The sequence below is a fragment of the Mus musculus genome, chromosome 5 (assembly GCF_000001635.26).
Source record: "Mus musculus strain C57BL/6J chromosome 5, GRCm38.p6 C57BL/6J".
Classification (NCBI taxonomy): Eukaryota; Metazoa; Chordata; class Mammalia; order Rodentia; family Muridae; genus Mus; species Mus musculus.
Window position 1 is genome coordinate 99,591,940 of NC_000071.6, and position 21,658 is coordinate 99,613,597.

Sequence of the window (21,658 nt, forward strand, 5' to 3'; positions counted from 1 at the left end):
GAGAAATTCTAAACAGAAATGGATTCTTGTGGGGAGTCCTCGATTGGGGAGCTGGCAGGTTTGAGAGGTGGCACTTTAACTGCTGCACCCTTACAAGGCAGAGAGGTGGGAGGGCAGGAAGGGGCCCACTACAAGTCATTAATCCCATCTAGGAGAATGGAGTCCTCCTCCTGGCCTGACCCCTTAACAGTTTGCCCTGTGTCTTTAAGACTATTCGTACTGGGGATTAGTTGTAACACAAATTTTAAAGGAGACCTAAACATTCAAACTGTAGGTGTCCCAATTAAATAGGCCAGGCAGGAAAGAGGGGGTTCCCTACAGAAAAACCCTTAAGGGCTCATAACATAATAAAAGAATGGAGGAACGGGCACAGGGCAGGTTTAAAAAAATAGGTGTGCATTTATAACCTAAGCACGAACGTGTCGAACTCATGAATGCAGGCCAAGGACCAAAGATGTAAAGACTCAGTACTTCTGGTCTGCAGAAATAACTTGAAGATTTATCCCATGAGTGTCTGGAGAAGATAACAAAGACCAACTAGCCAGAGGACTCTCGTAAAGAGGCAGCTCCAACTTAAGAAGAGCTTAATCACAGGGGTTTTTAGAGAAAGTTCAGGGTAGCAGAGACAGCACCTCAATCAAGAGCACTCACTGCTGCTCCTGCAGTGGACTCTGATTTAATTCCCAGCACCCATGGTGGCTCACAGCCATCTGTAACAGCGATTCTGGGGGAAGTGACACCCTCTTCTGAACCCTGCAGATACCAGGCATGCACACCGTACATGCACAGACATGAGGCAGTACACTCATACACATACAATAAAAATGAATAAATGTGCTTATCAAATAGACGTCCAAAGTGAGGTACTGCTGACCAAAGGGGAGAAGCAAAGATCCTTCTTCCAGCATCCCTGCTCTGGCCCTAGCTCTGTCATTCAGAAGAGAATCTCTGGCTGCCTTTTCTTCCTCGGTATGCTTTCTCCCGCACTTCTGTGTGTGGAGAGGAAAATGCCTTGCACTTCTCCTTACTCCTGCTTCCTCTCTCTAAGAATACACAAGACAGTTCTGGTCTTGTGGGAGGGGAGTTGTATTGTCCGCATCTGGGTGGGTGAGCTCAATCCAGATGATGAGAAACCAGAAGTCCACTTTGAATTCGAAATCCTGAATTGATGTTGCCTACATTAGAGCCGGTGCTTAGTTCTTTTTAACTTTTGGATGGCTCAGAATGAAATAAATAAATACATAAACAGGGATGGGATTGGCTCCATGATCTCAAACACTCTACATTGGAATCTCTATCTGTGTAGTTCATAGAAATAGCTGACACTTTTTTTTAACCATATGATTTGTTTGTTTGTTGTTTTATATGAGGGGTGTTTTGCCTGCACATATGTCTGTGTATTGCCTGAATTGGATCCTCTGGAAATGGAGTTACAGACGGTTGTGAGCTGCTGTGTGGGTGCTGAGAATCAAACCCGGATCCTCTAGAAGAGTATCCGGTGCTCTTAGTCCCTAAGCCCCAGTCTGAGATTTTCAACTGAATACAAACCACTAGAAACTCCAGCATGCTTTTTGCCTGAGAAGTGGGAAAGTGCTTAAGGATCTATGTTCTAATAATACTCACCAGCCCTACAAACAGAAGACCTAATTTCTTCCTCACTAAATAACCATATAGCAAGTATCAGTTAATCCCTATGCCCCAAAGTAATAATAGTGTTTAGTAATAATGTTGGAAAAATACTAATTTTATTTATCATAATCATTATAATAATTTTACAATTAGAATACACTAATGCTTAGAAGAAACCTTTACCTTCTAAAAGTAAGGCAGTTTCTGTGAAAATGACTATCTATATTAGTGGAAAATGTGGTGAAATGAGTACACAGAATCAATAATATACCAAGGATTCTTTTTTAAGGACTTGTTTTCTGTGCACACCTACCTGTACGAAGGAACAATCAGCGGTTGACCTCAGCTGTCTTCTCAATCACCTTCCACCTTATTTTTTGAGATTGTGTCTCTCACTGAACCTGGAGCTGGTCTAGCTGGTCAGCAAGCCCAGGGATCCCCCTCTGCCCCCTGCCCCCTGCCCCTGCCTCCCCCAGTCCTGGAATGACAGGCACTCATTGCTGTACCCAGCTTCTTCATGTGTTGTTATCTAACTGAAGTCCTCTTGCTGTGGACTGAGCCATCTCCCCAGCCGCTTCAAAGGATCCCTTTAAAAGTACAGGGGTTGGAGAGATGGTTCAGTAGTAAAGAGCACTCACTGTTCTTCCAGGAGACCTAAGTTTGGTTCCCAGCATCCACGCTGGGCACTTCACAACAGTCCGTGACTGCAGCTCCAGAGGATCTGATGCCCTCTTCTGGCCTTTCTGGAAACTGCACTCACATGCATAGACACATACACACTTTTTTTCCTTTCTTTTTTTTTAAAGAACAAAGTTAGAAAACTTAGACTACCTGTCTTCAAAAATTTTAATGGATGGCAATGAGCAGAATGTGTTACTGGCAGAGCAGCCAACCAGGAGATCAGTGCAACTGAGCATAATGAATAGCAACAGAGCTGGTGTCATGTTGGACAAAAATGATCAGAGAGATAGAACTCCCAGTCCCAGATGTTGTGATAACATCTGGATATCCATATACAAAGGAAAGCCTTGGCCTCTGTTTCACTCCAAAGACTGAGAACAATTTGTAACAAGCCATATACTAATTATAGAAAGTTAAATGATAAGACTTTTATAAGCAAAGTTGAGAGAATACCTTCAATACTTGGGGGTACACAAATGCATTTCATATAGATATTCCCAGTTACAAATAGGCTTGATTGCTGGGCATGGTGGCACACTCCTTTAATGTGTGGACTTTAATAAACTCTATTGGTTATTCATATGACCCAGCCAGTCCGCTAATAATAAGGCAGAGTCCTACAGATTTATTTAATCAATTTAGCACAATTATTGGGGATTACCCCAATCTATTTATCTATATGCTTGACTACTTCTTGGCTGCACTACTCAGAGGCTTGCTGCCAGTGTCTGCAGTGTGCAGAGCCTGCTCACGGTGACCCACAAGGGTGCACTGTGCTCTCTTTGCACCTCAGTACAAAGTGACTTCACAGAGACAACTTGTAAGTGACCATGGTGGGAATGCTTATTCCCATGGAATCAGCAACTTAGCCCTTTACTGGTGATTTGACAGTAGATGCCTCCTCTTCCTCTACATTCTCTTCTTCTTCCTCCTCTTCTTCCTCCATTTTTTTTAGGAAAACCAGTTAAAAGTATTTACTGTTTAACCAAAGACCAATTAAAAAGTCAGTTCTTATAAATCTAGATGCATATTTAGTCTCTGATTCAGGTAGTTTATAAAAATCATACTGTAGAAATGTTCATGACAGTTTTATCCACAGTCATCCAGGTTAGCCATGATCCTATCAGCAGTCGAATGACAAAACATATTGTGGTATAACCATGAGTGGAAGAGTTCTCAACAGCAGCAGCAACAAAAAATGAACTCCAGAACACCCACTAATACGAATGTATCTCAGGCCGGGTGCCATCAACAGATGAGTGGATAAGGGAAATCATGGCAGACATACACGACAGCGCATCAGTCTGCCATTAGTGCATGAAACTGCTGCTTGCAAGAGAATGGATGGATCTAGGGGTTGTGTCAAGCAAAATGAGCCAGATTCAGAAAGACCAATACATATTTTCTCTCTTATAGGGAATCTAGATTTAAAGAGAGATTGGAAAATAAAAGAAAATCTATTAGAAGATAGGAAGCGGGATGGAGGAAAGAGAGTGTTGGGGGTAAATACGACTGACCGAAATGCATCGTATGTGTGTTTGAAAAGGTCACAATAAAACTGATACTTTATACAGTTAGCATACACTGATTTTGAAAACAAAGCCTTATATATAGGAGTGTTCAAACTGAGGTTCAAACAAGAGAACAGCAGTTCCATCTTTCTGGAGTAATGAGAATGTTCTGTTCTCTGATGACGAAGGGCTACACGCGTGTGTGCATGTCACTCTCGATGCAGTGGTGTTTCAGAGTGGTGACGTCCTGCAGGTGGAATACACAAGGATCAGGCCAGCACCTTTTGTCGGGAGAGATAACTAGAACACTTGGTTCTTTCTCTTTACATCAAATGTGACTACAATGAGACGTCTATGAGCTACAACCGGGACAACCATCGTGACATCTTGAACTTGTAGACCCCAAACTACGAGACACATATTTCTTTCGTTTATCAGAATTGCCTAATTTAGTGCTCACAACCACTCTTGTAAATTCAAGGTTAGAATCATTCCCATGTTGCCTCAAGTCCACAGCATATAAGTGAGAAATGGCATCACCTCAAATGAAATGTCCTGTGTGGGAAACAGGAATGGAGGATCGGAGGATGGGGGATGGTGGTGGGGGGTGAAGGATGGGGTAGGGGTGGAGGTGAGGGTGGCAGAGAAAAGAGGACAACCTGAACTGGCAGCAACTAGAGATGGGGTATTGTTTGGTCAGTCCTTGTTTCTAGCACTTTAGTTTGTGAGGCTTGGTGAAAACCCAATGTGTCCCTTATTCAAAATTTACCAAAAATACCAAGAAGACATCTGCAGAGCATTAAACCAAAGATCAACCCCTTCTAGAGCTGTTGGGCACCAGACACAGGAGACTGCTGCAGAACCCCATTGAACCACCACAGGAAAGGTGTCAGGCCATGTGAGGCTGCCAGACCCCACTAAAGAACTGGTTTGGGGGTTCCTGGGCCACATGGAGGCCAGGGACGGCAGGTTCTCACTCTCAAGACACCCCAGACACTGTTGTATAATCACAAAAGAGCTGAGAAGAGACCTTCAGGTGGACTCTGTCCTGTGGCCAAAGAGAGAAGGGTAGCCCTGGCAGGTTACTTCAGGGACGAGAGAGTCTGGCTAGCTCAGGTGGCTGGCTTGGTGGGCTGCTTGGATTGCCTGGTGGCTGTGGCTGGAGAGCAGGGAGGCCTCCCGGCAGGAGATTAAACACAGAGCTTGTTAGAGGGAAACCTGCTCCATTGCTCCAGCACAGAGGATCCTGATGAGCAGAGACAGTACATGGTTTTAAGACATTTATTGTAGAAAAGCAGGGGGGGGGGGGGTAGAGAAGCAGAGGGTGGCCATGGCCATGTGGAGAGAGGGGAGAAAGGAGGGGGAGAAGGAGGGAGAGAAGTGAGAGTAAGAGGGGCAAGAGCTTAAGAGAGAGAGAAGGGGCCAAGCAGCCCCTTTTATAGTGGGCTGGGCTACCTTGCTGTTGCCAGGTAACTGTGGAGCAAGGCATACCTGGCTGTAGTCAAGTAACTGTGGGGGTGGAGTCCAGCCAGAATACCAGGAGCTTGAAAAATTGCCCTACATGACTGAAGGCCACAGGATTATGGAGTTGAGGGCTTATGGTGTCAGGTGCCTAGTGTCTGGGAGCGTAGCTCACAGTTCCGTCCCTTAAGATTTTCTACTGGGTCTCCGGAGTAAGCGTTGTTCAACCAGAACACAGACTGCCTTTCACAGTCCAACATAGAGCCATTTCTGTATGGCTAACAAGTCTCAAAGCCCCAGATGTGGACCCTGACTACAAGTCAAAAGGTGCTCACTGTGATTATTATCACTACGAGTTTCTCGAAACACCACGCAACCTCTCCTGTGATTGTTTCTTCCCGTCTTCATGTCTTACAGTTCCACGTGTGAACCCAAGAAACAAAAGGGGCTGAGCACAAACCTGGGCAGCCACAGTGTCTTCCCTAAAGCTATAGTGAAAGCTTTATGTCTCCCCATGAAAGGCTGCTTCTTGTTCCTCCCGAAAACCAAGACCCATTAATCACGAAGGCACCGATCTTCCTCCCAGATTGGCCATCTCAGAAGCAGCTGGGAGGTGCTGGTGATCTTCCACGGCTTCCAAAGAGGCAGGATGCAGTGCCAGGCCAGCAGACTGCAGTGATTACCCACAGCTCCCCTCCAAGTCAGCCGCCCAGCAGGCAGCCACAGAATGCCTCCTGTTTGTACCAGTGCCTTCCAGCCTCAGCATCTCTAACCGAAGAGCTCATTTATGCTGCAGAAAATGGAGACCATGGCACCAATTGAAAGTGCTTAAAAGATAAAGCTCCCATCCGTTTCCAGGCCATGACACTGCAGGTGCAGTTTAGCCGCGTCCTGCCTGTGCAGAGGCTGTGATCAGTATTTCTCAGGTGAACATAAAACACAGTAGTTTTGCTATGGATAATGGGTTGTTCATCACTGCAAAGACTCTTTGTGTGTGTGTGTGTGTGTGTGTGTGTGTGTGTGTGTGTGTGTACAGTTACAAAATGCTTTGTTTCAACTGGAATCAAAATGACAAATCGTTTCACTTCAGAGTTCTGCTGCCTGTCTTGGGAATACTGAATGGCTGGAAGACAGTATGAAGAAGGCCAGGCTAGAAAAAGCACCAGAGACAGGCTCGCTCCCCCATACCCTTTTTGTTTCATTTTTCATCAGCCCCTGCGTTGGCCATTCAGGTTTAAATGATTTCTCTGTAAAGCCGTGACAACTTCACATTTGAGAGTAATGCCCTAATGTACTGGGATGTAGGATGCCTCTGTAGGAGAGGCCATGGGCAGACACTACAACTCCCAGGAAGTCTTTAATTTTAGGGAGGAGCCGCACCGGTTGAAACTGGATATAGTGGGAGGCACTCGATCTGCTGTTGCGGATTCCCTTGCAGTTCCTGGAGCTGCCTCATTAAAGGCTGTGAAAACCATGTTGTCGCATGCAGAAGCCAGCATGCTTCTGAGGTGACTGAGAGGCCCAGATGCTCAGGACTGTGCATATCGCTATGCATTTGTTAAGTAAAAAAAAAGATTCTTCTCTCCTGCAGGACTTCAGAATCTCTAGAATGAAGCCAAGAAATCTGATTTCATCAGGAGGGTGGAGCCTGAACTATTATAGGCTTATGTGTGTATATGTATACCCTAGCCTGCCTCGGAGCGAAGCCAAGCCTTCCCTGGAATAAAGTGAACATGCGACTCTCCCACCAAGACTGGGCATGCAATGGATGGTGTGCCTGGCATGGGTATACCAACTTCTCACCACTCTTAGTTTCTTAGAGAGCCATGAATGCCTTTGAAACCATTTAAGTTCACATCTACTGTGATTATCTAGTCTGAACCAAGAGATGGTGGCACCAGCATCATTGTAAGTAAGATGGGGAAGTATCTGCTTTAAAAAAAATAAATAAATATAATGAGACAAAATCCCTATTTCTAATAGCCTTAAAATATCATCATTAATACCTCTCCATCTTTCTTCAGATCGCTAAATTGGGAAGAAGTCAAACCTGGGAGCCCCAGGAACCTCATGGAAACCTGCTTCTGTGGGTTAATAATTTAACTGTCACACGTGGGGCAAGCACTTAGCTCTAAACCTTTTGTAAAACAGAGGGAATGATCCCACCAGATTTATGTGCTATAAAGACGAGATATGATAATATATGTAAAACATCTAGCACAAGCAGACAATGAACGTGTGTGTGTGTGTGTGTGTGTGTGTATACGCGCATGTGCACACACACACACAATCGACTCCTAGTTCTGCCACCTCTGCTCGCCAAGTCACTGGCATTCCTGCTTCGTGCTGCCTTCTTTGCATGCATGTTAATGATTTCCTGAGGGTGGGTTGAGTGCTATTTTAACAGCCTTGTGTCGTTCTACTTGTTAGCAGTTACAGTGAATAATAAATGCAGCTTATTAATCATTCTGGATGGTCTCCGCAACAGAACACGGCCCTGGCAGCTTTCCTTATCAAAAGGCTAAAAGAGGAGTCTCAGAAGGGACAGAGCTCGATCACACAGCTCAGGTTCCATACACCCTGGTTTGTTTCTCCAGCGAGATCCACTGATGGGTTTCTCTCTAGTAGAAAATCCTCAAGGTCCTTTCTCCAAAACGATGAAGCACATAATAAGCCCTAGGATAGTCAGGCACCCAGGCTGGCATTCCACTTTCTCCATTTGGTAACTGGTGACCTTGACAGATGACTGACCCCTTCCACTCTCATCTTACCAGGTTGTCCTTAGAACTAAATAAACTTAAGATATCATACTTTGCATGCACAAGGTAAGAATTCAGATAACTATTCTTAATTCAGCTGACACATCTTCTGACATACTCTCAGAGCGAGGGGCCACTCCCTTCAAATAGAATATGGTCCCCATTTTCCTGGGAAGGTCAACTTGTCTATCAGAAGCTCTACAGATAACTATAAAATTAGGTTGTGGAGAAGGGGAGAAGGGTGGGATTGAAGACATCTACAAATTTGCTTTGGTGCATGCTTGAATACACACACACACACACACACACACACACACACACCAATTGCCCCCTCCCAAAGAGGGAAAAATTGACCGAAAACTTAGAAACCTACAGATTAAGTGACTGACTCAAAAATTCATATCTACTTTCAGACTTACAAAAGGAGTAATAGTAGGACTACACTAAAACCCCATCCTTTACCATGATTTCCAATAGCAGTGGCAAGGTCAAGAGTCTATATCAGGTAGATTAAGAACTGTTCGTGTTCTCAAGCTTTAACTGTGCAGAGGAATCGCATATATTAAAATGCACATTCTAATTAAGTAGGTTGGGAACCTTGAAATTCTATATTTCCCATGTGCTCCTAGGTGGCGCTCACTACCCAGCACCCCCACTTTGACAAGGAAGGATTCAGACAAACTCAATAAATTTACAAATTTATCCTTCCTAAAAGAAATCAAGCCCACAGTCATAGAAAACTGGCTGGTCCAGACTTTCCCCGTTGACATTCTCCTTGAGAGCGCCCACTGTGGAGAGCATGTAACCGACAACCAGGCATCTAGAACTTGAATTTGGCCTGAGAGCTCACTTTGACAACCGTGAAGTGACTCCTTCATCCAGAGCACTAATGCAGAATTGGGAATCATAGCAGTAAGCAAATCAAGCACTCTAGTGAAAGGGACAATAAACAAGAGGCCAAGTCAACAAACAGCCCGTCAGGGGGTGATGGATGCTATAAAGAAAAGGAGTACAGGGCAGGAGAAGAGTGTCAGGCCTTGTTGGGTTTTCGTGGGCTAGAGTATTTCTTTTAGACAGGAAAGGTATGGTTGATAAGCTGAGCTTTAAGGGGGAATTTAAGTGACCAGGAAGTGAAAGGCAGAATGTTTTGAGTTGTGTTACACAGCATGTTGTTGACTTAAAACCAAAGCAAACGTGGGAACAAATTGATACTGTAACTAACATGAACTTTTGACAAGGAAACATTCATCAATGGGATTTAGTCGGAATTCAGGGGGTGGGGTGGGGGTGGGGAGGTGGACCACTCTCTCTCTAGAGAAAAGGGTGTGTGAGTGCCCTGAGCCAGAGTTACAACAGAGAAGGTAGGAAACTGTTTAAATACAAGAATGGCAGCTCTCACAGTGAAGTCATTACTGAGGCACAGTTTGCAAAGTGAATGCTTTTATCACCTGGCCCACAGAATTCTCTATAAAAGTATCCCTCCTGATGGATACACCTGACTAAATGCAGGCCAAGCCAAATAGACACCTGGGATGCTTTCAACACATGCAACAGAGACAGACTCTCTGCCAGGCCCAAATAATGCAAATCAGTCCCTGATTGGATATTCAGATGCTCACAAAATAGACCACATCCGTATCACTCCTACATTCATGCTCTGCTAGAAGACTCCAACACAGGTGCCACACGAATCACAAGGCTGCACGCAACACATGTCATTCTGCTGTACTCTACAGCAGCAGTTCTCAACCTTCCTAAGGCTAGGGCCACCATAAAATTACTTCGTTGCTACATCGTAACTGTAATTTTGCAACTGTCATGAATCGTAATGTAGATATTTTGGGGAGCTAGAGGTTTGCCAGTAGGGTTCTAACCCACAGGCTGAGAACTTCTGATCTGTAGGGACTGCCCTGGTCCAGAAGGGGTGAGATGGGTAGAGGGGAAGAGGAACCTGGGGATAGTAGATCAACAGCTGGCCATGGCTATAGCCAAGCTCTGTGTATAACCTTGATCGCAAGGAGCCTGAACGTGGTTTCAGGAGACCTTCCTTGCAGCCACTCTCAATGGCTCACTCCGCTCCTCACATCAAAGTCATCCCTTCTTTCAAAGGATCAGCAATTATTCCTTAAACAGCCACCACAACAGAAACAAAGCCCACGCAAGTCCTCCTCCTGACCTGAGAGGCCTTCTTAACCTCAGCTACTCCAGTTCAGCCCCTCTCAATTTCAGACTCTTTTGGAACACACACAAAATGTTTGTCCTGGAGTGTCTGTGGAAATGTCCCAGGTGGACATCTGGACAGACGTGTAGTGTCCTAAGCTCTTTGCAAGATTGTCCCCACATTCAAGAAAGCTTTCAAAACATCTCCTTACTTCACCAAGGTATCTGCTTGAATATCACTCTCCAGAGGGACAGAGCTTAAGCCAACCCTCGCTAGCGCAGATGTGACACTATACCCTTGCCTTGCCTCACGTTCCTCCCAGTGTATGATTAACCAGACATCACAAGGCATTCCCTTAACACTTGGCTGTTCGCTTAACACATACATAAGAGCCACGAATAACAAAGTGTGACATTAGGTGCCCAGTAAGTTTCTGCTGAGCTTATTTAATTCAAAATGAATAAATGGATAAAAGCTAATTTCCTCATGTATGTTAAAATGGCTTTCTGTCTATGTTTCTACAAAAGCAGTTGAAATTGGTCCATGTTCATTTTTCAGTTGCGTACTTTATTCATCTGTGACACATTTTTTAAGCTAAAAAGAACAAGAAAAATATAATACAGACAGACATTAGTGCATAAACCATGGAGTGGGAGGGAAGAGCAGGCACTAGCGGAGAGCCAGCTCCTGCAGGAACAGGGTGAAGACAGAGAAGTCTACAGAACAGAATATGAGAGCAGAGTGGGAGGTGACTACAGGGACCAGATAAATAAATGCCCTGACTGCAGCAATTTTTCCAAGTTGCATAAATAACTCACTAAGAGGAAGTCATCAACGGAGGTGACAAATGATAACTCAGTGCTGAGCTTCCCCGTGAATCTTTGAACTCTCCATTACCCAGGCCCAATATAAAAAGAAGAGTATTTTTCACAAGAGGAAAACACTACAAAATGTATTTTTAGCACTAAGGCTTGAATGTTTTTTACCTCTAGATTGTTTCAAGGGCCTCGTGTTCCAGGTGACAATCTTAAGCATAAACTGTTTAGATTAGATTAGATTGTTAGGGGCAAAGGAAGTGAGAGAAGTGGGCAGGTGAGAAGCTAGACTGGAAACATCGCCAAGGACCTCCCAGGGGTCTTAGCTGCTGGGCATCAGCTAGAGTGACACCCTGGCTTTCTAGAAAGAGATCTCTGTTTTTAATGTGACTAGCTAATTCCAGTATTTTATAAAAGTTCATGCAAAACTGCGCTATTCAGATCTGCAGCCCCCAGAAGGAGGGAAACAAAGTATCTAATTTCTATATCAACACAACTTTGAAAAGTGCCTGCTGCCTGTACAACCTTGGTCTCAGTTATAAAGGAGGGAAAGCTGAGCCATTCTAAGCATTAGAGGGACGCTGTGAGCTTCAACAATACATTTTAATGATAAGGTTATTTGCTTTACCCATAGACTTTAAAATTTTACTTTTCACACACAATAATTCCATATATATACGGGGTACAGTGTGATAATTAGATACATGTACACAGAAAATAATGGTCAAGTCAGGATAATTAACATTTCTAGTGCTCAAAATGTTTATCATTTCTTTGTACTTGTAGGCTACAAGGCCCTCTCAGAGTGACCAATAAAATCAATAAGTTGCTAAGAACCACAGCCACCTTCCCTGCTGTACAACACTGGGACGTACTCCCACCCAGCAGTGCTTGGGTGTTCATGATCCAGCCACCTTCCCTGCCTATGTCCCTCCCCTGCCTAGCCTCTAGTGACTCCAACCCTCTTCTACAAGATCAACTCATTCATCCCCCAAAACAAATGGGAATATGTGGTATTTACATTTCTATGCCTGTTTTATTTAACATAATGTCTCCCAGCTCCATCCATGTTGCTACAAATGACACGTTTTTCTATTTATTTAAGTAATATCCCATTATGCATAGAGATTAGAATTTTTCTAAACATTCATCTGCCAATAGGCACCTCAATTTGGGGGGGGGGGGTTGTTAATAGTGTCCCAGTAAACACAGGAGTTGGATATCCTTTTGATACCCTTTGGTATGCACAAACCCTTAGTGTCTCTGTGGGACTATATATGGCCCCAATAATTCAGTTATTGGGGTTTAAATAAGATCTTGGTCAACATACACAGTTTTTAAAAAGCAAAGTAAAGCTTTGGGGGTCATTTATCCTATTTACTGCCCAGTTCATTAGCTTAGCTAAAAAGCAAGCCTGCAGCTTATATACAAAGCAAAGGGCATTGGTATCTGCAGATTTAACGTTTTGTGGGACCGTGAAAGGCAGCCTGTTTTCTGGTCGAGCTAGGTTCAAATCCCAGAGACCCAGCAGATAACTCTGCAAGGGACAGCAGGTCCATTTGTCATGCTCCCAGACATAGTCTCCTGACACGAGGCCCCAGCTCCATAATTCTGTGGCCATCAGTCAAGTAGGGCAACTCCCCAAGATCCTGGTATTCTGTCTGGACTCCAACCTCACAGTTACCTGGCAACAGTCAGGTATGTTCCACCCCACAGTTACCTGGCAACAGCCAGGCAAGCCTGGCCCACTATAAATGGGGCTATTTGCCCCCTCCTCCCTCTCTTACTCCTGCTTCTTGCTTGCTTCTCTCTTGCCTTCTTGCTCCCCCACTCTCCCCATTCCCTTCTCCCATCTCTCCACATGGCCATGGTCAGCATCTACTTCCCTACTCTCTCCCTCTCTCTGCATTTCTACAATAAACACCTTGAAACCATGGCCTGTCTCTTCTCATCTGGATCTGCCGTGCTGGAGCAATGAAGCAGGTCTTCCTCTAAATAAACGAGTGCCTAATCTCCTGCAGGAGGCCTCTCTGCGTTCTCAGCAGCAGCTTCCACCGAGCCAAGTCACCCACCTAAGCAAGCCAAGGATTCTTCATCCCCTGGAGAAGCAGCCGGAGCTCTCTCCTCTCTGCCTCCCTTCGGCCCCAGGCCAGAGCCAGCGCTGCAGGCCCACACTCCATTCTCAGCTCTTCTGCAGCATTGAGCGGCATCTGTGGTGTCCAAGAGCTAGCTCCTGCCATCCCTGGCCTCTGTGCGGACCGGGGACCCTGGGCCAACTCCTACAAGTCCGTGGGCAATTCAGACTGCACCTCCCAACCGCCCATCAGGACTTCTCATAGCCTGATGCCTGCTTGGCAGCGGTGGGGTGGAGATGGGGTGAGGGGGGAGCGCACAATCAAACTTCCTGCATCATGCCTCCCCCAGCAGACAAAGCCCTGGGCCGGACGTGGGACACCATGATTTTACTAGTTGTGAGTGCCAAAGAGCTGGACTATACAAAAGATGCATCATGACGACTGCCTGCATCCCACTGGTGCTTTCCCATTTGTGTTCATCATCATCCATGAACATTTTTATGTGTCTTGAAGACGAGAATTTAATTTTTCGGTATGCTCTGTATTTAAACATTACCATAGTTACTGGGGAATTCACAGAAATTGGTATTTATATTAGTCTGTTTTCTATTGCTCCAACAAAATACCTTATGCCAACTAATATATTTAAAGGCTTATTTAATTCATAGTCTTGGAGCACACCCTCCTTCTCAATGCCTTCCGCCCCCACTCACCCCACTGCCGCCTCTGCCAGCACCCCACCTAGTCAGTATCGACTGAGCTACTCATCAGAACATCAGCTCGTGGATGCTGATCATCAGCTCGTGGATGCTGATCATCAGTACAGCCGCCGTGCTTGTGGGAGAGATCACACAGGGAGACAGAAAGCCAGAGAGCTGGAAGGAACCAGGGTTGTTCTTTAGTTGAGAACTCACTTCGTCCCTTCAGAGAGCAATACCCCAGTACCTGGCCACCTTGAATCAAACTTCACCAGGTACCCAGAGCTCAGTCCCTGGGTGACTGCACTCGTGATCCAACACAGTCTACTCAGAGACCTGGCCCTTCTCCCATTCACCAAACCCAACAAAACTCCTCCATCTCCCTCTTGGCCTGCTTGCTCATGCTACAAGCCTGGTCGGATGCTATGACTGGCTTAGGCACAGATGCAACAATGGCCACTTTAAGCAACGACTATTTTATTGCCAGGTATTAGGTACTTAGCATAATCACTGAATGGGATAGAGGAATATGCAAATGGCGATAAAACTTCCCTTCCTCGATTCAGAGTGACAGGTACAAGAAAATGGTAGAAGATGGCTCCCCAAGGAGCTATCTCAAGATACCCTGAACACTCAGGATTGTCACTACGGAGGGCATAACCCAAGACAGACTCTTTGCAGCTTAATAGCTTAATAACAAAGACGGTGCTGTTACCCGCATATTCTCATTAGCATCTCTACCTCCAGAACGTTATTTAACCAGGGACTGAGAAGCACAGAAATATTTATTATGAGCAATAAGCACAATCTTGTAGCGGACTAACGGCATGCTAAGCAGGTGAGTGCAAGCCGTGTGCTTCTGCAGCCCACTGGGCACCTCTTTCCCCAGGACAGTTATGGAAGCTCTGTCTGCCACCAGCCCCATTGCAGATCCTGAGCACAGCACAGACTCCTGGCTGAGTTGCCAGTCATGAAGCTCTGCCAGACATGGGGACCGATCAGAGCTTTTGAAGACAAAGAAAACCCCGGGTGAAAAAGGCTGAGTATTATGATATTTTTGAAATGCCGGTGGCATATAAATACTCCGGACAGTCATGATACTCTGCTTACATCCAGGGAGAGCTCCGGATTGTATCAAGTCCCAAAGTCCACTGCTACTTCTACAGAGTATTCACCATCTCTAGCAAAAGAAAAAAAAAAAAAATTCCATGCCTTAGATCCTACATGTGATCCTGGCCAAGTGTGTCAGCGAGATCCTGGAATCCTGTGCTTTGTGACTTTCGCTGTGACAACCACATTTCCAAGCCCATGGTCCCAGGCAAGACAGCATTTGTAATTGTCTTGTTGGCTCCGGGTAAAACAAATACACATTTAGATCACAACAGATAAGTGCTTCCTCTCTGAATTAATCATACTCGCGTGGCCTGAAAACACACCCCTATCAGGGAAATTGAATCTATCTCAGAGCAGCAAATGCACCCACACACAGAGAAAGTGGAACTTCTTCACCTAAGGGAATTTCAGGATATCAGCTCCATCCCTCAAGCTTTTGTGAGGTTTTGTTGTTTGTTTTGTGTGTGTGTGTGTTTTGTTTCTTTTTTTGTTTGTTTGTTTTTGTTTTTGCCATCCCTACCATGGTGCCAAGCATAGCAACAGAGACCAGAATGCTCCACAACTCATCCCTCCCTTCCAGCTGAGATCCTATCCTCTGGCCATACTGACTTTTCCTGGAAGGCATCAGGAAGAGGTGCTTCCATAGGAACGCTTTCAGCAGCCACTGCCAAAGAAAACCCAGAGGGAATGCTCTCCTCTCCCCTCCCAGGATCTCTCCCCTTCCTCTGCATTCCCTTCTTTCCTTCCCTTCCCTGTGATTCCATCACCATAGGTTCAGTTCTCCTGGAAACAGACAGGGGCAAAGGTTCACCTGCAGCCATGGCAGGGGAGGGAGGAAGCTTCGGGAGGAGGAGCAGAGCTCAGTTACAGTGATGTCCACAGAGAGCTGCATGTTGGAAGGGCCTAGGGGAGATGTCCGTAGTGGGTCTTGGCAGTGCTGCCCTGACTAACACAGAGTTATACCCCTGGACAGTTCCCTTCAAAGTGGACAATGTCCTAGAGAAGGCTCGGCTAGGAGCCTTCAGTACCCAGCATCAGTCCAGGGGCTGAGGGATGAGCAATCCCCTTCTAGAGGAGCAGACTTGGGTCACCCAGCGCAGAAGCCTCCTCCTGCCCCCTTCTCTTTCTCTGGCCCTGGGTCTTACGCTCCTTTCTTCTCCCTGGGTTTCTGCTTCTGAGTTCCTTCAGTTTGTTGAGCACATTTGCAATAATTCCATCCATCTAGTGTCACTAGGTGGGGAGACGATCTAAGGACAACTAAGGACCTCCAAGAGGGTTCAGTGGGTGGGTACAGGTGCTAGCATGTAGCCTTCCAAAACAGAGTTTGCTCCCCAGGGTCCACTTGGTACAAGGAGAAAACTGATTCCCAAATGTGGTCCTCTGGCTGGCACTCACATACACTTCCCCTCCCCCCACCCTTCCCCCTCCTCCTCTCCTTTCCCTCTCTCTCCCCTCCCCCTCCCTTGTCCCCTCTCTGTCTCTGTCTCTCTCTCTCTCTCTGTGTCTGTCTCTCATATATATTGAGTTTATATATATATATATATATATATATATGGGGTATCTGTGTGTGTATGTATACACACACATATACACATATAAATAAATAAAAGAGTTCATGCATAGCATCACTTAGCAAAACTGTAATAAATTTTCAAAAGAAAATTCTTTTAATATAAAGTCTACAGTACCAAATGGGTATCAGACATCATTCTTAGCCTTAAATGTGCTCAGTGGCCTCCACTGAAGATATTAATCAGAAAACATCTCCACCTCATCGTCTCCTGTAAAAGAGGTGAGTGCAGGCTCTCCTTGGGTTAATTCAGTTTTGTTTATGCCATGATTGCGGGTCAAGTTTAAAATGTAGGTTAACGTAGTGGGTACTTTCATAAGTATCCCAACTGTGTTGAAATATGAAAAGTAGCAATGCGGGAAGGGCTCTCGCGTGTCTTGTGTCAGCGTGACTGCTACAGACTCAAAACCGTTTGGTCATCTGATAGTCAACAACAACCTTACAGATGAAAATGCTGTTGGAACTTACAAGTAAGAAAACGGAGACTTAGAGAAGCCACATGGCAGAAAAGGCTAACTACCCTAACACCCATACCACACCCATCCTTATGCTGATCCGGCTTCTAAGGAAGTTGTCAGGAACCACACCCCCCAGTAACTAAGGAGGAATCTCGAGGTTCATTCTAGTTAAGTGGGCACATGTAAGTGTAGGAGCCACTCGTACTTCCTTCATGGTCTCTCGTATGAAGAAGACTGTGAAGACCTAGCGGGAAGCATGGTGCCCGCGAAGGAGCCCAAGCCCATGAATCACCATGCAGAAAGCGGTCCTCGACCATGAGCACAGCATCACACCGTTTTATGAGTAATAGCTAGATAATGAAACCGGATTTCTATTTATACAGCCGTGTTTTCCCATTTCACTGAATGCTATTGGAGTGATCATAACTAGCTAAGGGCATACTCGGTACTTGGGATGTAAAGAGATATTCAGCAAATACTCCTAGAAGCTGCAGGTATTCTAAAGAAGAGAGGTTGTGTAAAGATGGGGAGGGAGATGGGCTCCCCTGTTCTCATTCACAGCCCCTTCGCTGTGGAGATACCATAATTCATGGGGCAATATATTTTACTTATCTTCGCTAAACTTATTACACTAATACAAACTCTTCCCATGCAGATTTTCTGATATATAGATACTTGTCTGGGGGAGGGGTGAAAAAATCCCCCAAATCAATTCTAGAGAGAAGGGTGGCTGGAACTTAAAGTCAATGGATTCAGTAATTAATAGATAAATCACTGAAAATGATATTTTACAGCTGAGCATTGTTGTCTTTTGTATTAAAAAAACTGATTAATAGATTCTAAAATATAAGCCTACACATAAGAAAAAAAATGTTTTCTTTATCCGAGTCTAAATGTTATGAGAAAAACTAAGGTTTCTTTTTTTGTTGTTTTGTTTTTTTGTTCTTAATCTCATTAATAAAATAAAATTTTAAGCAAGCTCGAGTACAATTTTACCAGTTTGAGAAAAAAAAAAAAAAAAAAAAAAACAGGGCAAGCAAATGTAAACAGTGAAGTTGTCCAGAAGGGGAGAGATGGGAAGGAGTAAGTAGCCATGTCTTTTGTAGTTAGGGTCCAAGAAAGCAGGTAGGTTCTACAGTGGAGGCCCAGAGGCCAGCAAGCTGATGCAAGGGGGAAAGATACGAGGGGACCCAGAGAAAGAGTGGGAAAGCTCAGAGGTGAGGGTAAAGATGCTTAGGCTATTGGCCAGGATCCAAAAGAAGAAAAAGAAAAGGTTGTGCTTTCCTGAGTTGGAGCCTCCACATCAGACAAGCCTATGGTAACACTGTGAGTGGCTACCTGCTGGCGCCAGAGAAGGCTAAAGGGATTAACTCCTTGAAGGGATAATTATTCCTCATCTCAATGGGTCTTTAGGTTAACGGGTTTTCCTGAAGAGTGCACTCCTACCCAGGTTATTGACAGGTCGGGCTGGGTTAACTCTAAAGGAAGCAGAAAATAAATCGGATGCCGTGTTCTGATACTTGGACCAATTCAGAATGTCACGTGTCTGCCCAGAGCCAAAGGTATTCTACTGTCTTGACCTGGGGATCTGCGGAGGAGCAAAGCTCCGTTTGAGGGGTGGGGTCCAAAGCTGACCGTGAGGGAGAGATTATGTAATGCCTTCTATGGCTTTTCCCCCACCCCCAACTTTAGGAACGTTATTTTCTTTCCACCTTTCCGCTTTGCGTAGGTATCTGCAGAGCAGCTCAGGGGCACTCAGTGGTGGCTCCAACAGGAGCTGTGTGAGCTGCTCCGTGGCCGGCTGGGCACTCCAATCTTCAATAGGAAACTGCTAGGTGGCTTACAAAGGACACCTGCTACCCCCAAAACCAGTCTGCCACCTCAGGCAAAATACCAGTGAACTCGGAAACTGGCGCTGGCGCGACCCATTTGGTTTGCCCTGAAATGCCTCCGTGGTCACAGCCTTCTCAGCGGCAGCCTGCTCTTCCGAACCTCCTCTGGGTCTCTGTAGAAGTAGAGATCAGGTGTGACCTCCCACTGGTACTCCTGACTCACACGCAGAGTACTTCCCGGATTGACATCTATGACATCAGATCCACTGAGTGAGCTCCCCTGTTGCAAGGGCAATGTCCACATAGTGCAGAGGAAAGTCTGCGGTACATGGAGCCATATTGAGCAGGTTGGTATAGAGGTCTCTCGGAGGTGCTGGTAGTCAGCCCTGGGATCAGTCACCACTAGAAGCCAATGGCTCCTTGAAATCTCCTTGGATCTGGAGGGACTCCAGTGGCAGCCCCAAACTTCAGCACAGCTCGCTCTGTGTGTTCCTGAAGGAGATGGCAACGCTAACGTCAGCAGAGTTCTCGATGGCAACAATAGAGCAAGCTATGAGCAGCAGCTTCTCCCAGGTCCTCTTCAGATTTATGATGTAGATACCATCACTTTTCCTTGTGTAGATGAACTGCTCCATCTGACAGTCAAGGTAGGTGCCACCCAAGTGGGTTCCTGCGGCAAGGAATTTGAGAACATCCTCCTTCATCTGCAGGATATCAAGGGCTCTGGACATGGTGTAAGTTTACCTTTAACTTACAGCAGGAATCAAGAACTATGCTGTATGTAGTTCCCTGGGCAGTGCGAGAAGCCCCTTCTATGGCTTCTAATCCCTGTGTAGCTAGGTAACATCCCCCATTTGACAGTTGAGACCCCCAAAGTCATTTAAGAGATGTGATGAATGACTATGGGGAACAGATATGACCATTCATAACATAAAAATCCAGAGATCGGTTGAGAGTGTGCACTGGAGTCCCAGCACAGTATGCACATAACTTCCAGGCAGGCCTGCTCACTTAGAAGAGATGCCCCTTCTGGCATTCCTGTCCACTAGCTAGGACAAGATCCTATTTTGAGGTCTCTATTATAAACTGCCCAACACGGAGAAACCTCCTGTCCGCCCCATAAAGGTAAGCTGTGTTCTTGTGTAAAGACATAGACCACTGGAGCAGATGATGTGAGGACCACACATCTTCTAGGCACACTGCCTCTCTCCCTCTCCGTCAACATTGTTGCAAACCCTGAAGCTGGCTCCAGAAGTTCCCTTTCCTCTTTCAGGCATATGCATCCGCTGGAAGGAAACTTGTTCCTGCTTTGGCCTTTCATCCTTCTCTCTCACACATCTCCCCACCTCTGCCCACACATCATCACCTACATTCACTTTGTATTCCAAGCAATGCCAACTCTTCTTTTAAAAGAAACTCTTCCTGTAGCTAAGACCTTGTCCCCTTAAGGGACAAGACAGAGAGAGTGATCTGGGGTGGCTGGGGCCTTTTAAAGGAAGCGTGCATCATCTCTAGGGAGCACAGTGGACATGAACCCTGGGTGGCGGCATAGGCTGCTCCTATGTCATCAAGGCAAGGGCAGCCTGGCGGAGTGCCAAATTTACACCATCTTTTTTTCTCCATGTCCCAGAAAAATATTCTTAACACATAGAATCTAAAGGAAAACACCCAATGAGCTACCAGTTAATATGTCCCTTTCTGGGTGATCTTCTGGGGCCTTGTGACAAAAGGTCTTTCAAAGAAGAGGCTGAGGAGATGGCTCAGTCAGAGAAGTGTCTGGCACGCAAGCATGAAGACCTGAGTTTGGACCCTCAACATTTACACAAAGATTAAGTGTAGACTCCATGCATGGATTCGGTAAGCAAAGACAAGCAGATCAGATCACTAGAGCTGCTTGGCCAACTGGTTGATGAACTCCAGGGTAAATGAGAGACCTTGTCTCCAGAAATAATACAAAGAGCAGTCAAGGAAGACACTCAACCCTGACCTCTAGTGTCTACATGCAAGCATGTGCACGCACAGATATGTGCACATACACCTGTGTATACACACACAACACACATACACGTGCACACACACACACCTTGTGGAACTAGAGAGATTTAGAGATAGGCAACATAGCATGGGCCTGAAGAAAGCATCCAGGATTCAGAGCAGAGAGAGAGCTGGAACTTGCTGTGAGTGATTCACCTTTATAAACATCTCTGAGCTCAGCACCAGCCTCCTTGCCTTTAAAGAGAGATTAATACCTCTTAATAATAATAATAATAATAATAATAATAATAATAATAATAATAAAGAGTTAAGGAGAAGAAAGATCTTTTTAAAAAGCTATTTTGTTGAAGGAATCTCTCTCTAGCGATTTAATGGGTCATAGAAATAGTTCATTTGTCTGAAGTAATCTGAGTGGGTAGGGAAGTGGGGGGGGAGGGTATGGGGGGCTTTTGGGATAGCATTGGAAATGTAATTGAGGAAAATATGTAATAAAAATATTTTTAAAAAATGACAAAGGAGGGATTAACCCTCAGAACAAAACAGCACACACCCTTCTAAATCCACGCTTCCCCAGAGCAAGGGAGTGAACTCTGAGACCTGCTGCACTTAACCCCGTGCCCTTTGCTCTGGCGACCTTGTTCTGAACAGCCGAAAAACCCTTCTTCCCTTTGGGATCAGGAGGGCAACGGCAGATTGTATGCTCCCAAGCCATGAACAATGTGGAGAAGTGTCTCCTGTCACCACGGTGCTCATTAACCGCCCTTATGAGGCAAGTCACCGGGAGAAAGTGCCTCTTCTAAGCTTCAGGACGGAAGCCAAGCCGCTTACAGAGATGCAGGAGAGCCGGACAGAGTCTCCCGCTGTTCCATCAGCCAGCTCCGGGCTTCCCTGGGAGCCAGT

General features: G+C 45.5%; 1 long non-coding RNA gene across 1 annotated transcript in view; it reads right to left on the reverse strand.

Moving 5' to 3' along the window:
* A930011G23Rik (RIKEN cDNA A930011G23 gene) overlaps positions 1 to 21,658 on the reverse strand; it is a 431,817-nt gene that overhangs the window by 294,696 nt on the left and 115,463 nt on the right. The window lies entirely within an intron of this gene.